General features: G+C 42.1%; 1 pseudogene; it reads left to right on the plus strand.

Moving 5' to 3' along the window:
• The first annotated feature begins 3,233 nt into the window (after positions 1 to 3,233).
• On the plus strand, positions 3,234 to 10,032 carry LOC123058857 (beta-galactosidase 3-like; annotated as a pseudogene).
• Positions 10,033 to 10,381: the final 349 nt, after the last annotated feature.

A 10,381-nucleotide genomic window follows, 5' to 3' on the forward strand; every position in this document is an offset into this window, starting at 1 on the left:
GATGAAGCGTATGAGGCAAACTCAATTCCATTTTTTTGTAGTTTTCTTTTATAAACTAAACTAGTGATAAAGCAAGAAACTAAAAGATTTGATTGCAAGATCTAAAGATATACCTTCAAGCGCTAACCTCCCCGGCAGCGACGCCAGAAAAGAGCTTGATGTCCACTACACAACCTTCTTCTTGTAGACGGTGTTGGGCCTCCAAGAGGTTTGTAGGACAGTAGCAAATTTCCCTCAAGTGGATGACCTAAGGTTTATCAATCCGTGGGAGGCGTAGGATGAAGATGGTCTATCTCAAACAACCCTGCAACCAAATAACAAAGAGTCTCTTGTGTCCCCAACACACCCAATACAATGGTAAATTGTATATATGCACTAGTTTGGCGAAGAGATGGTGATACAAGTGCAATATGGATAGTAGATAATGGTTTTTGTAATCTGAAAATATAAAAAAAATCAAGGTAGCAAGTGGTAAAAGTGAGCGTAAACGGCATTGCAATGCTAGAAAACAAGGCCCAGGGTTCATACTTTCACTAGTGCTTCATACTTTCACTAGTGCAAGTTCTCTCAACAATAATAACATAATTGGATCATATAACTATCCCTCAACATGCGACAAAGAGTCACTCCAAAGTCACTAATAGCGGAGAATAAATGAAGTGATTATTGTAGGGTACGAAACCACCTCAAAGTTATTCTTTCTGATCGATCTATTCAAGAGTCCGTAGTAAAATAACACGAAGCTATTCTTTCCCTTCAATCTATCATAGATTTCGTACTAGAATAACACCTTAAGATACAAATCAACCAAAATCCTAATGTCACCTAGATACTCCAATGTCACCTCAAGTATCCGTGGGTATGATTATACGATATGCATCACACAATCTCGAATTCATCTATTCAACCAACAGAAAGAACTTCAAAGAGTGCCCCAAAGTTTCTACCGGAGAGTCAAGACGAAAACGTGTGCCAACCCCTATGCATAAGTTCACGAGGTCACGAAACTCGCAAGTTGATCACCAAAACATACATCAAGTGGATCATGTGATATCCCATTGTCACCACAGATAAGCACATGCAATACATACATCAAGTGTTCTCAAATCCTTAAAGACTCAATCCGAAAAGATAACTTCAAAGGGAAAACTCAATCCATTACAAGAGAGTAGAGGGGGAGAAACATCATAAGATCCAACTATAATAGCAAAGCTCGCAATACATCAAGATCGTACCACCTCAATAACACGAGAGAGAGAGAGAGAGAGAGAGAGATCAAACACATAGCTACTGGTACATACCCTCAGCCCCGAGGGTGGACTACTCCCTCCTCGTCATGGAGAGCACCGGGATGATGAAGATGGCCACCGAAGAGGGATTCCCCCCTCCGTAGGGTGCCGAAACAGGTCTAGATTGGTTTTGGGTGGCTACAAAGGCTTGCGGCAGCGGAACTCCTGATCTATTCTGCTCCCCGATGTTTTTAGGGTACATGGATATATATATATAGGCAAAAGAAGTCGGTCATGGGATCCACGAGGGGCCCACGAAGGGCCCATGAGGGTGGGGGCGCGCCCAGGGGGCGGGCGCGCCTCCCTGCCTTGTGGCCACCTCGAAGCTTCCTTGACTTCAACTCCAAGTCTCCTGGATCACGTTCGTTCCAAAAATCACGCTCCCGAAGATTTCATTTCGTTTGGACTCCGTTTGATATTTTCCTTTTCTGTGAAACACTATGCTAAGCTAGCAATAAAACTTAACGATCATTATGCTAAGCTAACGGATGGGTCTTGTCCATCACATCATTCTCCTAATGATGTGATCCCGTTCATCAAATGACAACACATGTCTATGGTTAGGAAACTTAATCATCTTTGATCAACGAGCTAGTCTAGTAGAGGCTTACTAGGGACACTGTGTTTTGTCTATGTATCCACACATGTATCAAGTTTCCAGTTAATACAATTCTAGCATGAATAATAAACATTTATCATGATATAAGAAAATATAAAATAACAATTTTATTATTGCCTCTAGGGTATATTTCCTTCACCTACACAATTGGACCACCCACTTCCAGCCGGGCCTCAAAGTGCCCGCCTCCAATGCACCACAATACTCTCATTCTAGGGAGCTTAGTAGTCGTAGTGACTATAGCCGATGTGGTTAGCCCATGTTTGATCGAGATCATATACGCGGTGAAAGCTTGCCCCACGCTCCACGGGAGCGAATATTATTCCCTGCGTAGGCCGACAACTGTCGCCCCCGCCCTCCCGGCGTGCGCGAGGCAGTGGGCCGTCCCACTCGGTTTTTGTGTGGTTCTTTCCCCATTGGTTTTGGAACCTCCACTCGACTAGTTTTTCCTTTTTTGTGTGTTTTCTATTGCTTGTTTATCATTTTTTATTTCCCATTTTCTCTAAATTCATGGTATCTTTAAAAAAATGTGATTTTGTTTAAAAATTTGGGAACCTTTTCAAAAATTAATAAATATGCAAACATATTTTTAATTCATCAACATTTTTAAACATTGTGACCATATTTTTCAAATTCATGGGATTTTTTGTAAAATTCACAAGCATATTTAAAATTCACCGATAATTTTAAATTTTGGAAATATTTTTTAAATTCATATATATATATATATATATTAAAATTCATGTTTTTAAAAAAATCATGATTATTTAAAAATTCACCAACATCTTTTCAATTTGTGAACATTTTTTTAATTTCAAAAACTTCTTTTAAATCATGAACTTTTTCTAAATTCACAAATAAAATTCAAATAGGTCAGTAATCGTACATATACCTGTGTAAATCAGCTGGAAAAAGAAAAGGAAAGGGGGCAGCCGCCGTGGAGGCGTGGCTGCTTCACCGCTCTGCTTGGACTATGCAGCAGCGCATCACCCACGGAGCGCCCGAGCGCCGAACGCGACGTCGCGTAATCTTGTCCATGGCGCGGTCTGGCCGGCCATCACCTGGCGCCATCCAGCAGCGTGACGTACGTGAATGCGTGGCCGTGGCCGATTTTCTTCTTCGCGAGTACGTCAGGCAGCCAAGTCCGGACTCTGTAGGATGGTGTGAAACTGGCCGTTGCACAGTTGCCACGGCACACCGTACCGAGAGACCCCGCCGCCACGGCGCGGCGTCTCGCTTGCCACCACCGCACCCACTATTTATAACGCCACCGCCGCGCGTACTGTCTACACACAGTGCTACGGCACCACAGTCTTCGACTCCAGCCATGGCCACCGCCGCCGGCCGGCTGCTCCCCTTGCTCCTGGTGCTGCATGCGTTGCTCGTCGTCACCGCGGCCGCAGTCTCCGGTGTCGCGTACGACCACCGCTCCCTCATCATCTCCGGCCGCCGCCGCCTTCTCATCTCCACCTCCATCCACTACCCGCGCAGCGTCCCCGCGGTACGATCCTACCACCCCAGCTCATGCACTAGCTAGCAGTGGCACTGTGGCGGCAGTAATAATACAGTAATTTCGATTGCTCGCAGATGTGGCCCAAGCTGGTGGCGGAGGCCAAGGAGGGCGGCGCCGACTGCATCGAGACCTACGTCTTCTGGAACGGCCACGAGACCGCCCCCGGCAAGGTCCGCCCGCCGCGCCCGCTGGTCTTCAATATTTTGCGCTGCATTTAGTCCGTTCGTGGGGGGTTTTCATGTGCGATTGTTGAATGGATTGCAGTACTACTTCGAGGACCGGTTCGATCTGGTGCAGTTCGCGAGGGTCGTCAAGGACGCCGGGCTCTTCCTGATCCTGCGCATCGGCCCCTTCGTCGCCGGCGAGTGGAACTTCGGGTCCGATTCTCTCCCCTTCGCCGTCGCAATATTATGATTATGACTGTGATTTTGTTTCTGTGGTGTACTGTGTGTTAATTTTTGTGTGGGGTTTTAGGGGTTTGCCTGTGTGGCTGCATTACATTCCCGGGACGGTGTTCCGGACAAACAACGAGCCATTCAAGGTGAGCGTGGCCTGTAAATTCTGCAATGTTTTGTGGTAGCTTCGCCGGTTTGGGTGATGAACTGATAATCCTGGTGATATTATTTCTTCTGGATACAGTCTCACATGAAGGGCTTCACGACGAAAATCGTGGACATGATGAAGAAGGAGCGGTTCTTCGCCTCGCAGGGCGGGCACATCATCCTAGCTCAGGTCACGATCCAAACAGCTTTGGAATACATGTTCCTCGCGATTGCACAGGATTGGATTATATCTGAAGCTGAATCTGTGCATTGCAGATTGAGAATGAGTATGAAGGTACCGAACAGGCATATGGGGCTGGCGGCAAGGCATACGCAAGGTGGGCGGCTAGTATGGCTCTGTCTCAGAACACCGGCGTCCCTTGGATCATGTGCCAGCAGTCCGATGCCCCAGATCATGTGGTTAGTTTCTGACGTTTAGTGCCTCCTGTCGTATGCACCGGCAGCATTACTATCACCCAAACTGCAACTGTTAATTATGGCAGGGAAAAAACAAAAGCAAAAACAAAAACAAAACAGCATATCATTGGTAGCTGTACTTGTACTTCCTTGCTGGTGACATGGAACTTCTGCTGATCCCAGGATGGTAAGTGCGAAACTTCAAAAAAAAAAAAAGGGATGGTAAGTGCGCATTTCAGGGTTACGGCACATTTTAACATGTTACTCACTTCTTACCTCCTCTTTTCACACGAGGAGGTCGGAGGGACCATGTTAAAATTGCTTTCAGGGTTATGTCTTGGTAAGGTTTTAGCAATGGTTATGCTATTAGCATCCCGTTGGCATCTATACATGCATGCGCTTGGGAGTTCATACATATATACCCTCTGTTTCTATTAATAAACTGCCAAAACGTCTTATATTTAGAAATAGAGTAGTACTATTTTCTGATAGAGTTCTTACAGATTCATTGGTAGATCTTTTTTGTCTGATCTATTGATTGATGCAAGTGACATTTGCAGATAAACACCTGTAATTCATTCTATTGCGATCAATTCGAGCCAAATTCGCCAACCAAGCCAAAAATTTGGACAGAGAATTGGCCAGGATGGTAATGCGTTTGGCACATCTCCATAGCAATTGATTAAGAATTACTTCTTTTTTTTCGTCCGTAACACACACAAGAAAAAGCAAATTATGTACATCAATTTTTATTTTCTCAAAAAGTGGAAGCAATAATCCCTTGCTTTTTTAATTTCCATTTCGATTTAGGTTCCAGAATTTTGGTGAAGCTAATCCCCACAGACCCGCCGAGGATGTTGCATTTTCTGTTGCGCGTTTCTTTGGAAAAGGTGGCACCGTTCAGAATTACTATGTGGTATTCCCCTGCACACACTTCATATTCTAACTTGGTTCTAAAGAACTAACTTTACTCACATTCTAAGTTTCTAACATTACAGTGGATCACACATCTCATCTCTAACTTGACAAAGACACTGATTTTTTTTGCTAATTACCATCAATCATCTAAATCATATTCACTCGGTAGCGTAACTACTGATAATTTCATCCTAGTGAAAATTGACCAGCTCTGCATTATCCTTTTCAAGTACCATGGTGGAACAAACTTTGGTCGCACTACTGGGGGGCCCTTCATTACAACTAGCTATGACTATGATGCACCAATTGACGAATATGGTTAGGCTATATTGCTCTTATGGATTCCTCAATAATCTTAGGCCTTAGCTAGTACAATCTTGCAATTATTCATTGATCTGAATTCCAGGCCTTAGGAGGCTTCCAAAATGGGGACATCTGAGGGAGCTTCACAAATCCATAAAAATGTGTGAACATAGTCTGCTTTATGGAAACTCAACGTCGTTTTCTCTTGGGCCTCAACAAGAAGTAAGATTTTTGTCCTCTATTGGCTTATATGTGATATATATGTGTTCTAAAAAATAATCTATCCAGCTAGTATGTATGATATGCTTACTTATCTCACAAGCTTGAGCTCTTTTTGTCTAAAAATAAGTAAAATCAATCTTGTGTGTATATCATATATCCTACTCCCTTTATAATTGCAGACCACTGTAAGTCAACCTCAATGTATCTATTACTGAACATTACCATTCCCTTTTTTTAAAATTCCACATCTTTGTCCCCATGTGGACTAATATGTTTGTCTGCTGCCTCGTCAAATGATTAGTGTCAACTTCTGCTTGCAGGCCGATGTTTACACCGATCACTCAGGAGGATGTGTTGCATTCTTATCTAACATTGACTCGGAAAAGGACAAAGTTGTCACTTTCAGGAAGAGAGAATATGATCTTCCCGCCTGGTCAGTTAGCATCCTACCTGACTGCGATAATGTGGTTTACAACACAGCGAAGGTATTTGATTTCCCTTTGGATAATTTTCAGAAAAGGTGAAAATGGATAATCCTTCTCATAAGATGAAACAAAAAGTTACGTAAGAATTGAAAAGGATAAAAGTATAATGCCAACATAAGATTATTCGACGCCTAACTGAGAAACAGAATATCTAGCACACCACCCTTTCTTACTTATAACTCCAGTTTGATGATTGATCATCTTTAGGTTCGATCTCAAACTTCGATGGTCGACATGGTTCCAGAAACTTTGCAAGCATCGAAACCTGATCAGTGGAGTATTTTCACGGAGAAAATTGGTATTTGGGATAAAAATGACTTCATACGAAATGGATTTGTAGACCATATTAATACGACAAAAGACTCTACTGACTACCTGTGGCACACAACAAGGTTGGTCTAATAATAGAACTATTTTATGTATCATGTATGCTTTCATGCTTTGGATATGTTGGTAAGCCTGGTATCAACCAAAGATGAGAGGTCTTAGTATTATTTATTTATGTTTATTTGGACCATCCTATTCAATTAAGTGTTGTACTTTACTGATTCTTTTATAATAAAAATGCAGTTTTAAGGTAGACAGAAGTTACCCCACAAGTGGGAAGCATCCAATTCTTAATATCGACTCCAAAGGCCATGGTGTTCACGCTTTCCTGAATGACATGCTTATAGGTGTGTTATGTTCTCTTTACTTTATGCAGAGAAACAATATAAAGTATTCTCTCCGTCTGGAATTAACTGTCGCTGAAATGAGTGTATCTAGACGCGTTGATACACTCATTTTAGCGACAGTTAAGTCCGGACAGAGGTTGTAATATCTTTGAGTGGACGTTTGGTGGGATGTTTTTGAAGTTCTAATTCATCCTACATGAATCCTTAAGAAGTAAATCAATTGTTACATTAGCATCAACATCTTTGACTGGACGTTCTCTAGGATGTTTCTGAAGTTCTAGTTGATCCTATATGAATCCTTAAGAAGCAGAGCACTTGTTTACATTAGCATGAACGTGACTTTTTTTTGAAGGGTTGTCGAATCCTACATTGTCCGCCAGTGTGTCTCTCACCCTTAGATACTGGTTTCTTACAATTTACAGCCTCTTCAATTTAAGTTTCCATGTCATTGCACTTATCTCTTGTAGATGTCTTTCTCAGGTAGTGCATTTGGTAATGGCTCAAAATCAAGTTTCAGTGTGCACATGCCCATCAACTTGAAGACTGGGAAGAATGAAATTGCACTATTGAGTATGACTGTTGGATTGCAAGTAAGCACCTAATTTAATAAATGATTAAAATTGTATCATACTCCCTCCATTCCTAAATATTTGTCTTTCTAGACATTTCAAATGACTACTACATACGGATGTATGTAGACATATTTTAGAGTGTAGATTCACTCATTTTGCTCCGTATGTAGTCATTTGTTGAAATGCCTAGAAAGACAAGTACTCCCTCCGTAAACAAATATAAGAGCGTTTAGATAACTACTTTAGTGATCTAAACACTCTTACATTTCTTTACAGAGAGAATATTTAGGAACGGAGGGAGTAGTATGTATGGTGTTCTTTACATGCCCATGTTGTTTTATGTGCACACATATGTGATATGTCACGTAGATATCCACTGTTCTACACACTTTGTTTATAAGAGACTACTATTGGTTAGGTGAGATTACTTGAAGTTAAAAGTGCTTATCTATTTGGAACTGTGTATACTTTCTAAGAATGCAGGAGCCCGTTATGAATGGGTAGGAGCGGGCCTTACAACTGTGAACATCTCTGGAATGGAAAATGGAACCATGGACTTATCTTCAAATAATTGGGCGTACAAGGTATTTCCATCAAGATTCTTCGTATGAAATTTCTAGTGAGAACTTAATATACAAGTACATGATGGAAGTTGCGGTAATTATGCTTCGCTATTTCTGTATCCACCTATATCTTTCAATCCTGAGTTTTATGTCTAAAATTTGAGATAATCGAGACAGGTGTTCATTCGTGCTTCCTTCATGTATTTGTTTGTAGATTGGGTTGGAAGGCGAACACTACAGTTTGTTCAAGCCCGATCAAGGGAATAACCGAAGGTGGAGTCAACAATCCGAGCCACCAAAGGATCAACCTTTGACATGGTACAAGGTAATATGCTACCATCTTTATTCTTGATGATTTCTTCACATCCTACTACGTGTATACTAATCCAAAATACTACTCCTAGGTAAATGTTGATGTTCCACAAGGAGATGACCCAATTGGGCTAGACATGCAGTCTATGGGGAAAGGCCTGGCCTGGTTGAATGGAAATGCCATAGGGAGGTACTGGCTTAGGACTAGTTCTTCTGATGATAGGTGCACTCCTAGCTGCAACTATAGAGGGCAATTTTCTCCAGACAACTGCCGGACTGGATGTGGGAAGCCAACTCAAAGATGGTAATGTGATGACATTTGGCACTGCTGAGCTCACATCCTAATTAAGCATGTTCTGCCATTATTCTCTTGTGTTTCATACTTCTCTTTTATCTATGGTCAGGTACCATGTACCAAGGTCATGGTTTCACCCATCGGGGAACACCCTGGTGGTTTTTGAGGAGCAGGGTGGGGATCCAACAAAGATCACATTCTCAAGAAGAGTTGCAACAAGTATTTGCTCCTTTGTGTCAGAGAACTATCCTTCTATTGTTGACATGGAAACATGGGATAAAAATATGCCAGATGACGGCAGAGTTGCATCTGAAGCACAGTTGTCTTGCCCCAAGGGCAAAATTATCTCCTCAGTTAACTTTGCGAGCTTCGGAGACCCTAGTGGAACTTGCAGATCCTACCAACAAGGAAGCTGCCACCACCCAGACTCCCTATCTGTTGTTAAGAAGGTAACATTTGCAGCTTCTTGATGTGAAAATGCACATGATTCTGAATTGCTAGTCTCAGGACTCGACAACCATAAATTCAACTTTTTTAGGAGTGTGCATGAATTCAGTCTTCCAATTCGATGGCTGTCAGTTCTGCATTTACAGACCGGGGTGATGATGCAACTAGGATTAGATTAAACATTTAGGAAGTTTTAATTTTCCATTTAGAAGCTATCGTGCACATTTTTGTGCTTTTGAATAATGAGCACCATGCATTCCATATGAGTTGTTTGATAATTGTTTCTCGATTATCACTATAAGCAGTCTAGATTTGTCTGACCATAATTATTTCCTGAGTGGTCCTTTATTCTTTGCAGGCATGTCTGAACAACAATGGCTGCACAGTTTCACTAGCAGACAGGGGATTCGGAAAAGATTTATGTCCCCGGGTCATCAAAACACTTGCGATTGAAGTGGACTGCTCTTAGCGAGTTCTGCTCAGCTAGGAGTTCCACCACTACAAATCTGCTCATCAAAAATCAAATGTGAAAGCTTTAATACTGTTAAACAACAATTTGAAAGAGGAAGCTTACCTAGATCAAGGTTTGGATTTCTTAGGAGCATGATAATAAATGTTTCGTTGATTGAGACAATGGTGATTGGCGGTGTCTGCTGGAAGTGTGGTAGCCATCTTTGAAGACCATGCTACTTTGGCCCAAGAGCTGGCGAATGTAACCTTCCAATTCTTTCCTAGAGAAGAAAAATATGTAGCTCACCAGTTAGAAAAAAGGTGCCCGGACAATGTGGTCTCCAGTTAATCAACCTCCTTCTTTTATCTTGCACTTATTGGTGACTGTAAAGAACTCCTTGGTGTGCTCTGAAGAACGTGCTTCCTTTAAAAAATACTGTTTCCTAATCATCCAAACAATCCATAAAGAAACTCACACGCAAATGACTTGGGTTGGTTTCCAGATTACAAGACCTAGTAGGACTATATATGTATCAACCTATGTAGAGGTGTGGGTATAATACAACGTCCTTTTCAACAACAAAAATCGCCGGAGCTAGTCATGAATATCTTTTACCCATTTGTGATTGAGGAGTCCTGAACTAAGGGGTCCTCGGGCGTCCGGCCTGTTAGCCATGGGCCAGACTGATGGGCTGTGAAGAACACGAAGACCGAAGACTGCACCCGTGTCCGGATGGGACTTTCCTTGGCGTGGAAGGCA

The sequence above is a fragment of the Triticum aestivum genome, chromosome 3A (assembly GCF_018294505.1).
Source record: "Triticum aestivum cultivar Chinese Spring chromosome 3A, IWGSC CS RefSeq v2.1, whole genome shotgun sequence".
Classification (NCBI taxonomy): domain Eukaryota; kingdom Viridiplantae; phylum Streptophyta; class Magnoliopsida; order Poales; family Poaceae; genus Triticum; species Triticum aestivum.